The sequence below is a fragment of the Pteropus alecto genome, unplaced genomic scaffold, assembly GCF_000325575.1.
Source record: "Pteropus alecto unplaced genomic scaffold, ASM32557v1 scaffold76, whole genome shotgun sequence".
NCBI classification, from domain to species: domain Eukaryota; kingdom Metazoa; phylum Chordata; class Mammalia; order Chiroptera; family Pteropodidae; genus Pteropus; species Pteropus alecto.
In genome coordinates, this window is record NW_006443138.1 from 25,257,996 (window position 1) to 25,274,675 (window position 16,680).

The 16,680-nt window shown below is 39.4% G+C and overlaps 1 protein-coding gene and 2 pseudogenes across 1 annotated transcript in view; 1 reads left to right on the forward strand and 2 right to left on the reverse strand.

Annotated features, from left to right (window-relative positions):
- CRADD (CASP2 and RIPK1 domain containing adaptor with death domain) overlaps positions 1 to 16,680 on the forward strand; it is a 153,166-nt gene that overhangs the window by 9,335 nt on the left and 127,151 nt on the right. The window lies entirely within an intron of this gene.
- On the reverse strand, positions 5,864 to 5,982 carry LOC112472511 (annotated as a pseudogene).
- LOC112472382 lies at positions 13,177 to 13,294 on the reverse strand (annotated as a pseudogene).

The window sequence follows — 16,680 nt, forward strand, 5'->3', positions numbered from 1 at the left end:
GAATTAGCTGGTGAATTTGGATTTAGGGGGATTATTTTCATTGCCTCTTTCACATTATTTGATAATCATAAACCGTCCACAATTTTTTATGCTCTGTAGATCAAGCTACGCCCAAATGGAGACAGAACCTACCAATGGAGAATGAGTTAAATGCTGTTCTTAGATTCAAAGTGAGCTGAAGATGGCTTGAGGGTGGATAGGAGGAGTGAGACAAATGGCCAGTCAGGAAGACTAGGACTGGCTTTGCCTGTCTGGGTTGGTCAGGCAGTCTGTCTCTCTGCCTATAGTTTTGTTAGTAATTAAAAGTGAACTTTAGTCTTTTCTCACAAAGAAACTTAAAATATCAACAGTAAAGTATAATCAGTATTTATTGGGGGCTTACTCTGGGCCAGACACTGTTCAAAGTCCTTGGCATTTATTAAGTCATGTAATCCTGAGAGTGACTTGATGAGGCAGGTGGTATTATTACCTTCATTGTACAGTTGAGAAAATGGAGTCACAGAGATATTAAGTCACTTGCTCAAGGTCATATAACATGGTGGAGCCAAATTTGGAATCCAGGAACTTAGACTTCAAAGCCTGCTAATTCATAGCCTATAAAAGCACATTCCCGAAATTTGCTTTCCTCTCCTTCCTAATTCTGATCAACTGGTTGCTCCAGAGCCCATCACTTACCAGTCCCCATTCTTTGTCCCTCCTCTTATTCCACTTTTGCCCAGATACACGGCACTAGGGGCTTTTCTGTCTTTCTCTTTCCTGACTATTGTTGGAAGACAAGTTCCTAGTTGGTATCTCTCTCTCCTTCATCTTGCTCTCACTTTACCCCCCTTTTTTTTTAGTGGGTAAAGTTTAATGTGAGGCCATATGGGATCAAGGAGCAGAGTGCCTGCGTTGTTCCTGTCTCAGCTTGCTGCCTTGAAAATAAAAAAAGACTGAATCTTGGCTGTGATCGGGAGATGGTCAGTGTGTTGGCTCTCCTGATACTGGAATCAGGTCCTGCTTTGCAGCTCTTAAATCATGCTATCGAAAGCCATCAGTTCTAATAACTAGCTTTTCTGGTGGCGCAGCCTCAGAGTTTAACCATACACTTAGCGAGGTAGCTTTCTCTTTTTATGGGTACAGTTTAAACTTGCCGGCTGCTGTCGTAGCTAGCTGCAGGAATGTTTGCCTTTACTTAATTTTAATAGGCAGCTGTGTTTATACTTGTTTCTCAGTTTGAGCAGTAAGGAGTATAAGTATGTGATTCTTTGGAGAACTTTTCCCCCAGAGAGAAAAAAGAATACATTGTACTTTTCCAAACAGTAAATTTTAATTGAGAAGGAAATATAACCTCTAGAAGAAGTTTGGGGCTGATTTTAGTCCTCGGCTTTATTTTTGTTAATGTTATAAAAGAAATCTTAACTCCTTATAAGAAGTGCCAAGTTGACAGTTCCTGGAAATGTTCATGTTCTATTTGTGCTCAGCACCATAGCAGAGGGCTTGGTGACGCTGTTACCAAAATAATACTGCTGAGATGTAGTAAGTGGCAAATGAGAGGCTTGCGGTTTTATAACCTAAATATAAGACTTTAAAAACATCTGTCAGTTCCACCATTTGTACATAAGGTATATGGGTGCTGAGTGGTAATTGTGAAGTTTTTATGGAGAATTCCAGAGCGAGCAGAGCACATCTGCTGAGACTTGTCCTGTTGTTAGAACTGTAGAAGATTATAGCTCGGAGGGACCTCAGAGAACCCCACTTTACAGATATGGAAACTAAGGAATGTAATTCAGCCTACCAGCATGTATGTGAGCTCTTAGGTTCAAGCAGTAGACTTCTTGCAAACATAAGCAAAAATAGGAATTTCTCTAATAGATACTCAGTAGTTCACAACTTTGAAGAAATTCCTGAAATTCCAGGGCTCAGTGAGGGCAGGAATGAGGCAGCTCTGGGGCTCTCTGGCCATTGGTGACCATCTCCAGCTGAGTTCCTCCACTTTGCCTTCTCTCATGATTAAGTCTTATGGGCCTATATTGAGTCATGAGCCCTTCCCCTAAGACACCAGAGTCACCTGGAGTGGGGAAGGGACAGTTCCCAAAGGAAAGGTGAAAGCTGATTAAGAGATGTCCGCTATACTCTGTCACTCCTGTTCTTTTTATATCGAACAGGTTCCATACTTGCGGGCCTGGAATGAAATGATGGTCCTTTAAAGAAGGACAATGATCCGCATCTTAATACAGCAGGGCCCAGGTCGGAGGTCAGAGGTGGTAGGAAAAGTATAGGAGAGCAGTTTTTGGAGCAAGATAGGTCTTCACAAACCTTTTCAAAATCAGAAAATATTGGGGATAAAATGGATCGAGAATGTTAAAGTAGAGAGGAGGTTAGAAAGAGAATTTGGATTGGGTTCTGGCCTTACGGCTTTACATAAACTCACTTTATCTTCATAGGCCTTTGAGGTAGGTACTATTATTGTCTTTTGCATTTTACAAATTGCCCAAGGCGACACAACTTGGGTAGTAACAGAGCTGAGATTTGAACACGGACAGTCTGGTCCTCTATTCCATGCTGTTAATCACTAGACTATCCTATCCCTAGTACCAGTTCTTGGTTCTGATTGGACTCACCTCGGCTGGTTATAGCCTCTTTATTTTCTGACTCTTTCTTGCCTTGGCTCGTATTTAGCTTAGCATTCGTGTGTGTGTGTGTGTGTGTGTGTGTGTGTGTGTGTTTTAACAGTTTACCAAATGGAGATTAAATTTATCTCTTTCCTTTTAATTTATTTTTATTCTGAATCAGTCATTTGATGGTGCTATGGGAAAATGTGCTATTTCAGGCTTCTTGTATTTGTTTGGGTCCTTTTATTCCTTCATGTGCCAGTCAGGATCCATTCAGGAAACAAAACCACACAGTAATTTGAACAAGAAAAATTGAACGTAAAGAATTATTAACTAGCAAAAAGTTAACTATGGTTAACTACTAAAGGGATAAGAGAGGTCTCTAAGGAATATAGAAATAGCAAATGGAAGAAGGTACTTTTTTCTAGGGCTGAAGGAGAGTACAAGATGGAGGCACTAAGAGTTGTAAGAGTTCCCTCCCCACTCCAAGACCTCATTGGAAATGAAGTTGCTGCCACATGAATATGCAGCCTGCGGATGCCAGTAATCTCGCCAGAGGGTATAGGCTGGAGTCGGTCTGTAACAGCAGCCTGCTGGGCTGAGAAACTTGGTAGAGAATGTAGGTGGACCAGAGCTGATCCTTAGAAATCAGTCTGCTGAGCAGCAGAGAAATTCCCTGGAGAGAAAGCACCATTGGGTTTCCCTGACACCACTGGCTGCGGCTATCCATTTTAGAGAGGATAAAGCATCCCAAACCAGGATGAAAAGCCCCTTCGTCTGCTCTTGCCTTGCAGTGTCCATCTGTTGATGAAACTAACACTGAGCCATCTGGCAAAAGAGAAATGTTTACAGGGTCAGCCCCAGTATCATAAAGTAGGGGAAAGAGGTTGAAGTTAGAGCTGAGAAGTAATACTTTGCTAATTCATACTCCTTATCTATAACATGATGATAGTACATAATTCTCATAGTAGAAAACCTGAAAACTTCATTTGTTTTTTCATTCATTTAGCCAACATTTATTATATACCATTGCTGGCTATTTTGCTAAGGCTCTAAGATTATGGTTGTCATTGTCTATTTTTTGTTTGTCTCAGCAGCTAGACTGTAATCTTCTCTAAGGTAGAGACTGTTTTTATCTCTGTACCTGTGAAACAGCATAGTGCTAGGTACACGTTAGTTTTCACATGTTTATTGAATGAATGAATGACTATAACGAAGAACATAAAAACAGTCATACCTTCAAAGAGTTTAAATTGTAATTGTGGAAAGGTAGAGGCAAATAAATAAAATATAATCCGATATTCTGGTTATCTTTTGTTGTTTAACAAGCTACTTCAAGACTTAGTGGCTTAACATAACAGTCATTTATTTTGCTCATGAATGTGCAATTTGGGCAGAGCTCAAAAATAAAAGCTCATTTCTACTCTACCTGGTGTCAGTCGAGGTGGCTTATCTGGAGCCAGAGGATCCATTTCCCAGGCAGGTCACTCAGATTTGCGGTAAATTGGTGCTGCTTATTGGTTCCTCTCCACCTAGGCCTTTCTGCAGGTGGCTGGGGTTTCTTCATAGGATGGTGGTTGAGTTTCAAGAGGCAGAGAGTGGAGCTGCCAGTTTCTTAAAGTCTGGGTCAGGGCACTGGTATAATGTTAACTTGTGCTGTATTCTTTGGTTAAGCTGTCCCAAGGCCCAGGTTCAAAGAGAAAAGATAGAGAGCTCACATTTCTTTGGGAGGTATGTCAAATCATTTTGGGGTCTTATAGCACTTATAAGATATAGCAGTTTAAAAATATATTTTTGTTATCATAAATGAGAAATTAGCTGCCATACATGAAAATGACTTGTAAATTAATTACAAATGTTTGTTACTAATTTAACAAAAATAAGTTTTTCTAAAGTTGAAATAGCTCTCTTTTTTTCCTGAATATAATGGCAACACATATTTGTTCTTTAAAAAAAGATTCTAGGAAGGTTATCGAGAAAATGGAAATCATTCATAATTTTATTGCTCAGAGATAATCATGGTTTATAATGAATAGTGAAAGGTAATATTTGAGTTTTTACCATAGGAAATTCTGTTTTAGAAGCTCTCTCTTTTCCAAACTCCCATCATTTTCAGAAAGTTTTTTATTTGATACTAACACTTAAATCCAGAATTTCTCGTGATGCCAAATAAAGAATAAAATTCAGAAGATTACATGTATATGTGTAAAATGTATATTTTTTTCTTCAGAGAGTAAACCTTTCTGAATCAACTTGAAGTGGTCTTTTTAAATTATTACCAAGGCTATTTGCTATTTTGGTTAGCAGAGGTTGGGGGTAGGGAGCTTTGGACTTAAATGACCTTCTCCAAATGACTCTTGAGGAACTATGAGGAGTATTTTTCACTCTGCTGTTTATTTTTCTGTTTATCTTTCTATGAGTATTCTATTTCAAAATGTTTTACTAGATTATTATATAACCTGAATTTTTCAGTGTCTCCTGTTTATGTAGTTTTAAATATTACAATTCTAAATCTTTTCTCTTTATTGTTTTTCCTAAACTATTAGATTTTAGGTGATTAAGCCTTTACTAGTGGCATTTTAAAATAAATTTATATCCTTCATACAGACTATATTTGTAAATATATAAGTGTGCTAGATAGTAGATTAGATTCCCTCCCCCCCGCCCCTTGCATGTTTAAAGGCATTCCTAATGACTTTTTTTCACTTAATAAGAATGTGTTTCAGAGAAACTATTGAAACCTTTAGTGGAATAATCATATCCCATCCACCTCACTTCTTGTTACCAATGTAAACACCATAAACCATTGTAAGATGCAGGAGGTGCTGGATAAGTCAGTGGAAAGAGCGTAGTATGAGAAACTCCAAAACTTTATTTCCTACAAGCATTTATTGAGTGTCTACTATGTGCTAGGAGTAAAACAGGTACAGAAATTAATAAGGTATAATCCCTGCCCTCAAAGATACTCCAGATAAATGAGATAATACATGTAAAGTACTTATGACAGAGCCTGGTATATATTAAACATTCACCAGATGTTAGTTATTGTCTTTATTATTATTCGATGTAACTGAAGAGTGTGGCAGAGATACGAGAAAGGAACATTCAGGGTTCCACTTGGCCTGTGGTAAGACAGTAATGGGGAAAGTATTATTTTATTTGTTTGTTTGTTTGTTTGTTTATTTATTTATTTATTTACTTCAGGCGAGGCAACCCTTGGTTGACCTCACCTTAGCTTACAATCCCTTATTTTTTAAATTTATTTTTTACGCCTTCAGCAGTTGGTCTTCCTAGGTGGTCTCCCATCCAAGTATTAACCAGACCCGACCCTGCTTAGCTTCCAAGATCAGACAGGATTGGGCTTGTTCAGGGTAGCATGGTCATAGACGGGAAGGCTTTAAAGAGCATGTGTATACTCTGTGTTGGGTGTTGAAGGGTAAGTGGGAGTTCACCAGGAAGGCAAAACGGGAAGGGCACTCTAGGCAGAGGTAACAGAAAGTGCCAAGGAAGTGATGGCTGTACACTGTGTGTACCTGGTGCCTGATGGAGCCGGATGGGGTGGTAGCAGCTAAGTCTGGGGGTTCAGACCCAGAACTGCTCAGTGGGGGCCTTGAATGCCGTGTAAAGGTCCAGTAGACAATGGAGCACAACTGACAAATTTTGAGAAAGGGATTGCTGTGAACAGGCTTGTATTCGGAGAGCTCACTTTGGTGACATATGGATGAGGAGCTGGCCGAAATGGGGCAAGAAGACCAATTAGGAAGTTGTTGGAGTAATCCAGATGAAACATTGTGAGGACAAGGTACCGAAAATAGAGAAAAGGGGAGCAGGACTGAAATATTTCGGAGGAAGGATTAGTACGTGTGGCCCCACTGGGGCAAAAGATTGGTTCTGTGTGGGTGGTATAAAAAATCTTAGCTATATCAATAGTTTATGGCCTTCCAAAGGGCTACAGTATATAAACAGATACATTCTGGTTTTAAAATTTTATGGGGCGGGGAGGGATGCAATTGGGGAAAATGTCCAAAAAGTCTTCTTAAGGAGACAATCATGAAAATAAGGGCGAGAAGCACGGAGTTAAAAGGACTCATTGCCTGATTGAGCTATGGGCTGAGGGAGAAGGAAGATTCTGGGCTGATGCCCAGATTTCTAGTTTGGGCAGCTATTCAGATTTACCAAGACAGGATATATAGGGCGTATGGTTGGTGAGTAGGTTATGCTCATTGAATTTAAGCTAATAATGACTCACATTTATTGAGTTCTGTTGTGAGCCAGCCCCTTTAAGTGCTTACATTTATCAGTAGTGTGAGGTAGATATTATCATTGTTCTCATTTTCCAGATGAGGAAGCCGAGACCCAGCCCACAGCCACAGGGCATTTCCTTCCATGAAAATGCTGGGTAAGCATTTGGAGATAGGAGTGTAGGCTCAAGATGGAGCCCTGCTTCTACCTTTATCTGCTATGTGACCTCAGATAATTTTGGATTTTTCCCCTCTAAATTTTAATTTCTTTATGTATAAAACAGAGCTGCCTCTTGCTCATCTCTGAGTGTAGTTGTTAAGGTTAAATGAGATGATACATGAATGAATCTTTTAAAACATAAAATGCTGTGTAAATATAGGCAGTGTTTTTAACATTGGTTAGTCAATAATTACCATTTTTCTCCCTTGCCTCACCTCTTCCCTTTTCTCTCTGTGTTCAGGCAGCTCCCATAGGATTGGAAGGACAGAATGAGAGCCTACCCCCATGCCCTCTCCTCTGATTTTGTTTTAACTATGACCCTGTCTTCTGACTCTTCCCCTCCCTTTAATCCCAAAAGATGACTCAGGCAACTTTTATTTCCTTGGGATTTCGTGACTGTCCTTCCATCAAAACACAGTGATTCACTCCTCAAGCTGTGATCATGTGATTTCTGCCCTTTACAGCTGTTTTTGCAGAGGTTGTCAGTTACCTTTGGTTAAGTCCATGGACCTTTTTCAAATCGCCACTTGCTGTCTTTCCAGCATCTGACATTGGGGCCACTGTCTCTTGCATTCTTGGTGTTGCCTCCTTCCTTGGTTATGTTTTTCCTCCTGCCTTTCCATCTATTATTTCTCAGCTTTTTACTCTGCTTACCTTTCGAATGCTTGTCTTCTCTTGAGAGTTGCATTGAATCCTTCTTATCCTCACTGGCACCATTTTTCTTTGTGCCAGTATATAAACAGATATGTTCTGGTTTTAAAATTTTATGAGAGGGGGTGCAATTGAGGAAAAGTGTCCCAAAAGTCTTCTTAGGGAGACAATGATGAAATCATGGCTTGATGACCACCTCATTGCTAACTGCTCTAAATTTCTATTTCTGTCCCAACTAGGTAGTGTCACTTTGGTCTTCTGTACCTTAACTCAGTGTGGCCAAAACAAAACACCTCATCCCTCACATCAAACCTCCTCAGTTGATTTTCTCCAGCTCTAATAGTATATATTCTGATATATTCTCCTACTCAAATAATCAGGAGAAACTTTTTTTAAAGCACTTAGGCCAAGCATTGCCTCTTTCTTGAAACTTTGTGTGACCCATCATGGCTGGCGAGAAATTCCTGTGTTCCCAAAGCGCCAAAGGCATATTTCTGTTATGGCACATTCATACTATGGTAGAATTTTATCCTCAAGTACACTATGAGTTTGTTGAGGGCAAGAACTTAATTTTTTACCCTTACATACTCCGAACCTATCACATCGTCAGATACCTGGTAGGGCCAGTTAATGTCGGTTGAATGAATGAATCTGTAGTGGCCTTATTTGCAACCTGCACCTTTCTCTTAATCTCTAAGCACCTTATTTATTTGTGTTCATTTGCTAGGGTTGCTATAATAAGATATAATGGAATAATAAAATAAGACTAGGTGGCTTAAATCATGCAATTTATTTTCTCACAGTTCTGGAAGTTGGAAGTCCAAGATCAAAGTGTCATTACACTTGGTTTCTTCTGGGGCCTCCTTGGCTTGCAGACGGCCACCCTCCTGCTGCCTTTTCACATGGTCATCCCTCTGCATGTGTGTGTGTCCCTAGTATCTCTCCATGTGTCCTAATCTCCTCCTTTTATAAGGACACCAGTGAGATTGGATTAGGGCTACCTTCATGGCCTCATTTTAATTTACTTCTTTAAAGACCCTGTCTTCAAATACAGTCATATTCCAAGGTACTGGGTGTTAGGGCTCCAACATATGAATTTTTGGGTGACACAATTCAGCTCATAACATTATTATTACTATTTTTTAAAACTTTATCTTATTTTCAGCTTTTCCTGAATATCCAGCAATTAATAACTCTTTAGTTCTTGACCCTCCCCTAAAGTGATTTTTTTGCATTTCTTAGTGGTTGCTATTTAGTGTTTGCTGAATGCCAGCCATTAGCCATTCAAACATAAAATGGAGTTTATTCTGGTCACTGTGTGAGACAGTTTCTAACCTGTCTGTCCATTTTAAAACTAATCCATTTTAACAGCATTATTAGTAACTGTTGTAATAATGAAATCCTACATGGGAAGGTGTTTCTTACCTTCCTTATTGCTGAAAATTCCAGTTGTGGAGGTACAGGTTAGGTATAGGAGTGGGTATAGCAGTCAGAGGCCTTGAGGCCCAGCTCTGCCCAGAGCCAAATAATTTTAAAGATGAGGGAAATTCCAAGACTAAAGATTTGAGGCTTTCAAGATTGGCCTCTTTGAACTGGTAGTCCCAGGAACACTGCACAAAACAAAAGCAAAATGAAAATCACCCTCTTCAATAGGCACATACCCCAGTAGACTTCTAACACCAGAACTGCCTGCTAAGAGAATAATTTTGTGTACGGAATAGCCTTGCTTCTTAAAGTCTCGCTCTACCACGAATCTGCATTTTTATGATGTTCAACCTCCTTACAGTTTAATCTATAGCCTAGCCCTGGGCTTGTCATTAGCTGATTTCCCTTTTGTCCTTTTATTTTCTACGAGGCTCTAGAAACTTGGCCCTCTGCTTCTTTTTTAAACACACTCTCCCCCTCAAGCATTCACCTCGTTTGCTTTTTTTCTCTTCCCTCAAGCTTTAGTTTTCTAATTATCTCACGAGCATCCCTTCTTCCTATTTTATTCAACTTCTGTTCCTTTCTTCTTTCCTTCTCCAATAGTCTTCTGCTTTCAGAAACAAGATGACAGTTTCTAAGCTAATTTTGACTTTTTCTTGCAGCCTTCCCTTTGATGTAAAACAGGGGTTGGCAAACTATGGCCAATTTCAAGTGGGTTGAATCTGGTCCATTGCCTGTTTTTGTATGACCTGTGAGCTAAGAATGTTTTTTATATTTTTTAAAGGTTGACCAAAAACAAAATGAAAGAAGAATAATATTACATAACATGAAAATTATATGAAATTTACATTTTAGCGTCCGTAAGTAGAATTTTATTGCAACATAGCTGTGCTTATTTGTTTATATGTTGTCTATGGCTGCTTTCACACTGTACTGGTGCTACCGCTGGGGCCAATTGGAGTTTGGTGTTGCCCTAATAGTGAGGGCAGCGGCGGGGGAAGGGGGAAGGTTAACGATGCAGAAGTGTAGTTAGCATTTTTCCTCAGTTCTTCTTCATTGACGCAGTGAGGAATCACAGGTCAGTGAGATTTTAAAAAAATTTATTAAAGGTATATTTCATAAAGACAAAGCATGTCCCAAGGAGGCACATGGTTTCAGTGATGAGAGCTGTAACAGAGTGCTGTAATAACAACCACCACAACAACAAGAGGGCAAAAAGAGCCCAGAAGTGAGAATGTCTGCATTATATTTGGGCCGTGATGGGTGGTTCCAAAGGCATTCATAGATGATTAGCAAGTGAAGTCATTTTGATTGACACTTGGGGACTGCTATATAACTCTTTGCCTAGCACGCATGTGCTTACCCAGAATTCTCCTACTGTTGGGGTGTTCTTTGGCCATTCTCTGGACTGGGCCCCTGCTCCTTTGTTCCCTCTGTCGCTCATGTCTGACTAGCTACCAAACACTGGCAGAGTTGAGTAGTTGCAACAGAGATTGTAGGAGCCTAAAAAAAAATATTCATTATTATGGCCCTTTAGAGAAAAAGTCTGGCCACTCTTTCTATGAGTGAGAAATGCCGGAAAATAGCTTTGCATGACAGGAATCAGCTTTGTTTACCTATCTTTTCTTGGTGCTTAACAGAGTGCTAGATTAAAGCTAATGCTTAGTTCTAAAATTGTTTTGAGAGGCAAATCTGGAGAGGCCTTTCTTCAGGGCAAACTTCCTGTGAAAATATGTCATTATCTTTGCCATTTCTTTTGAATTTAATTTTGCCAGAAGAGATTTGTCATACCAGGGCCATTGAACCTTTTCTTTCATTTCTAAAATTGTACATAAGAGAAAAAGATTAGGTAAACCAAACAGATGAAACTCCTTTGTACTCTGCACATTCGCAGGAGGATTTAATTTCAGCTTATTCTGTATACTTACTCATGGTTTAGTCTCAAGATTTTTAAGTATTGGAGCAATGAGATAATGTTAGCATTTGAGTACTGACCACAAAAAAAGTTAAGCAAGGTTTGCAGTCATGAACATTTGCTTTTTGTTCCCATCATTAAGTATTTTGTATGTGATTTTACAACCCTCATCTTGTCTTTGTTTTCACCTCCTTTGAGGGAAATCATTTATTATTGAAACTCAAACCTTCTGACAAGTATTGCCAAAGAAGGAGAAGAATTTCTTCCCATTCCCCAATATAGTCATTGTGCTCTCTCTATTATTCAGAGATGTGTCTGTATTAAGTTTCTCAATCCCCTCGGGCATTATATTAACAATACATTTTGAGTGCTCACCACATGCTGTGGGTTCTAAAAGGCATCAAAAGGATTACATCAGAAATAGCAGACTCCTTGACCTTCAAGGAGTTTGTAGTCTATAAGGCAGGAGAGGGGTGACATGCATGTGACGTTTTGAACATTTAACAGCAGTCTACAAAGAAATACCAGAGAATGGAGTTCCCGCAGAGCGTGCTGCATGAAGGAGTGATCTTGATGGGGAGGTGGGTAAAGCAGGGAGTGCCTCTACGGAGATTGAGTTTTTGAGGAAGGTAGTCATTTATTACTAGGGAAGAGGCGGGTCCAGACTGAGTGAATGCTGCGTACTTCCTCCTAGACATCTTCTCAGGACACCTTGCTGGATCATTAAACCCAGTATGGAAATTGGCTAAATGTGGCTCCTCCTCCTGTTGTCAGTATTCTCATCAATGTCATTTTGTTTTCTGGATTATGTACCTGCCTTTTACAAAGTAAGTTCTTGAATGAGTGGATTCCATGAGGGGAAGGACAGCAAATAGATCGTTTAGCTTAAATGAAGAATTGATGTTTTTAAAAGAGAGGAGAGAGAGAGAGAGAGAGAGAGCGAGAGAGCGAGTGCGAGTGAGCAAGTGAGCGAGTAGGGTAAGAGAAGGAAAAAATGAGCTGATGGATGATCTTGATGTTTAGATACTGGATTTGGGCTTGATAGGTAGGGGAGTAAGCCTTGGGTGTGAGGAAAGTGGCCTAGGGAGAGAGAAAAACATCACTCCAACTCCTATTTTTAGGGCTGACTTCAGTAACTCCCATATCTTCCAGATTTCCCCAGATTTTAGTTGAGATACTTTCATTCCATTTCTCCTCTTAACTAGGAAAAGCCATCCTAAATTGGCTTCAGGTTGCTGCTGCTGCTAGGCCTGCTAGTGATGGACATGTTGGGGGGACCAAGAATCCTGTGTTCCAGGTGATGTTTGGCCATGGCTCTGCATGACATGAAGACACTCAACTCTGCAGCTTCTCTTGAGAGAGGGAAATATGCCAACCTGTTCTTTGCCTCCTTTTTGGGGTCTTCTTGCTGCCAGGCTTCTAGTGCCTTGTTCACACAGTCCCCTGCTGGGAATCTGTATCTCTCCTGCCTTCTACCCCTCCTCTGCACCTTACAAAACAAACAACTGTGGGGGAGGAGCAAACTTTCCTCTACCCTTAAGTTTCTTCTGGCTGGTCTAATAATCAAATAGACTGGAGACAGATTAGCAAGAGAAAGTAACCAAATTTAATACACACATATGTATGGGAACCCCGCGTACATGAGCGAGTTGGACCCCACAAGCAGGAGAGGTTCAGAGACAGAAAGAGAGTATAAGACATCCTGAGCTAGGAATGAGGTGATGCACCTTGGGGGCTTCCAAGGGTCTTTGCAGGAGGATAAGAAGAGCAGCAGATTAGTAAACAGAAGTTTACTCTGCCCTATAGACAGGACAGAAGAAGTTATCTATGATAATAGTTTATTATGGTCAAGGCCCCTAATTCAAGTTCTTCTAGGTAGTTAAAGGGAGGAGTGGCTGAAGTTTCTTTTGAGCCTGAAGCCAAAATTGCCTTTAGCTCAAAATAATCTGCATACCACTGAGGCACATCTTGGAGTGGCTTGTTCTGAACTCCCACCCAAGCAAACCAAAAAACCCAAAACTCAGGCAAGTGCACCTTATAGATGCTATGTAGGCCATACATGGGAATGTAGCTGTCGGTCTTTTGGCATTCTTCTTCTTTCTTTCTTTATTTCTTTCTCCTTTTTTTAAACGCCTACAGCACCTGGTATTCCTAGGTGGTCTCCTATCCAAGTACTAACAAGGCCCGACCCTGCTTAGCTTCCAAGATCAGACGAGATCGGGCACGTTCAGGTGGCATGGCCGTAGACGGTCTTTTGGCATTATTGACAGTTCTTTGCAGGGCCATGAGAGCACTGGCCCTGGATAAATAGGGTAAAATCAGCCCCCTTGAGACCACTGCTTTTCGTACTCTGGGCTACTCAGATTTGGTAAACTCTATTCTGATTCATTTCACAAATGGTTTAAATCATTTACGTTGTTTTATTTAATCCACTCAGAAAATGAAAGCTTAGACATTCTAATTGTTTTAGAACAGTGTTTCACACCTACTATAGATTCCCAGAGCCAGCCAAATGCAGATTTGGGCTCTAAGGTTGCTGCTGACTGCATGCTGTGTTCTTTAGGACAGGAAAAGTGAATCCAGCCAAAGATTCTTACTACCTTCAAAAGGGATGAAAACATAGATTCTCTTTATTCGTTAAAGGATGATTTTATTTTTGAAGTCCTTTTAATTTAAAGAACATTTGAATAAAAATTGTGGTATAGTCAAAAGAACTTGAAATTGGTTGATCTAAGCTCAAATAGTGTCTATTCCCCACTGGTTCTGTGTCCATGGCCAAATTATTTTATTTTTAAATAACTTTTTACTTTCCAATAACTTAAGACAAGAAGTTAAAAAAATAGTACAGAGAGTTCTCAGTTATCCTTTACTTAGCTCCCCTCAATGATAATATCTGACATAACCATAGTACCTTGTCAAAACCAGGAAATTGACATTGATACAATACTGTTAACTCAAGACCTTATTGAGATATTTTTTACATGTGATCTGTGTGTGCGTGTATGTGTATGTGTGTAGTTATATGAAATCCTATCGTGTATATTTGTATATGCTTTGATTTTTAATGCATACTGATCTTGAAATTATATTGAGCCTTTATATGAATAAATAGTAACAGCAAAATAGCAAAACTGCAAATTATTTATTCTGGAAATCTCAATTTAATACTTGTAATTAAAAGACTTCTGGATTAGTAAGTAGAAGGTCAGATTGTAATTCTAGTTCTCCAATTGAAGAGAACATGTGGGTACTAAATCGTGCAGAAATCTTGATCTCCCCTTGTTCCAGCCCAAAACCTAAGAATCATCCTTGCTTTCATCTTTTGCTGCACCAACTCTCCTCCCCAACGCCTGTTCTATTAGCAAGCCTCCTAAAATATTCTCCAAATTTGTCTACTTTTCTCCATCCCTTGCCAGGATTACTGCAATAGCCTCTACAAGTACTCCCTCTACAATCCATTTTCCACACAGCGGCCAGAACCAGGGTTTAAAAGTACAAACCAGGTTGTTATTTCCTCTACTCAAACCCTCCTCTGATGGCTTCCCATTGCACTGAGAATAAAAAAATCAGAACCCCTCACTAGAGCCCTCCAGGCCTTGTGATCCAAAAGCTTCGCTGTTGCTCCAGTCATGTTTACCATTCTCCCCACTCACTGTTCCAGCCACATAGGCCTTCCTTGTCTCTCTACCCAGCCAGGTTAGTTCCTACCTTGTGGTCTGCGTTATAGCTGTTCCCTTGGCTGGTGTTTGTTCTATAATTAGCTCCTTCTGGTAATTTAAGTGTCAGGCCTCTTTAGTGAGGCCTGCCCAATCAGTCCAAATTAGATACCTTCCAAGTTACTTTCTATCATACTATCCTGTTTTATTTCCTCTGCAGCATTTGACACTATCTGAAACTATCCTCTGCACTTGACTGGACTTGATCGTTACTTGACAAGACAGTTACCCTCCTTAAACTTGAGAAGTAGGGCTGCCCTAACTGCCTGGTTCATCCTGCATCCTTGGAATCTAAGACAGTGTCTGCCCTATATGAATCTCATCACTAATTATTGAGTAGATGTGTTAATGGACCAGATAATTGCAACGGTTCTTGAAATTGACAAAATTACCTGATTAAATGAATAATTTGATGTTTAAAATTATTAAACTCTTTCCATATTTGGGGCTCTCAGGAGAACATTATGATTAAATTCCTACATAGTACAGGTTCCCTTTCATGTAATTATGTATTAATAAAAGGCCTTTTTCTGAGTCAGGAACATTTCAGATATGAAAGGTAAGTCCTCTGAAATCTGGTAACAGTCTCCTGTCTGCCTGAACATGACAGACCATTATAGTGATTTTGAAGAGGTTAATTTGAAATACATACATTTTCCCCATTAACTATGCTTTTGTGTTAGAGACCATTGAGCAGGGTTTGACTTTCTTGGTCATACAGAAGATACAAGAAACAGTATCATATGGTTTGACACTTAGCCAAACTAGCTTTCATTATTATCCTAAATGCATTCCTTTTCTTTTGAATTTGAACTTAACATATAATAATGACTCCCAGATCTGGAAGACATGGAGCTGCTAATGTTCTCACTTAAAGGAAAGGAACACAATTTATGTCTTCTGCTTCGTTTTTTTAAATTCCTGTTAACTTCATTTTACCGATTGTCAGAGACACATAACCAAAATGTCATTATATTTACTTTTGATGGTGTTACCAGCTGCTGTGCCTTTTAAGCAGTTTTAGAAATGTGATGTAGTGTATGAATATAAGTTCATATGTTTTTAAATATGGGTTTTGCTGATTTAATGATTTACCGCTACTTAAGGAATGGTTTCTGTGTGAAAGAAAAGGTTAATCTTTCATTCAGTATTCTCATTAGAGGTTAATACATTTTCTCTTCTCTAAATGAATTCCAGAGTTCTCTTTTGAAAATTACGTGTACCCATATGGCTTCCAGTGATGTAAATGTTGACATTTTGGTTCCTTTTATGATTTCATTTTTATAATTGCTAATGAGTTAATTTTCAAGCAAATATGGACTCATAAAGCTGGAAGATATTTTTCCTTAAACGCATTTTGTCATTTTTCACAGTGCTATGCCCTGAGCTTTTACAGTGTTTTCTTAAGAAGTTATTTTTTTGTTGTTGATTTTTAAAAATGGTATGCCAATGGTGAGGGTGAATGCATATTACAAAAAATGTGAATGATAGAATATGATTAGACATACTTCGAGTAGTAGTTTATATGAAAAAAAGATGATCTAAAGCATTTACTACCAAAATTTGTTCTTTTTATGTTACCCTTTCTCAACCCCTTGGGCCCACTTAATGGTTCTGTATTCTTTTAGAGAGCCAGCATGACTTGAAGAAGGTAGGGCTCCGGAGAGAGGGAGAGTAGCAAGGGTATAAAATGAGCAGGCTGCTTTCCCAGAAGCCTCTCACTTACAGGGTCTGACACAACTGTTGTTGGGGATAAGTAATATTTGTACTGATGTGGGTAAAAATGCCTGCCTGTTTTGGGGAGTTTTTGTTTTCATAATAGAGCTTCTTTGTACAAACAGAACAGTGTTCAAAAGGAGAGGATGATTTACAGTTGAGTGTTTCCATTCTGATTGCATCCAACTGAGAATAATTTCAG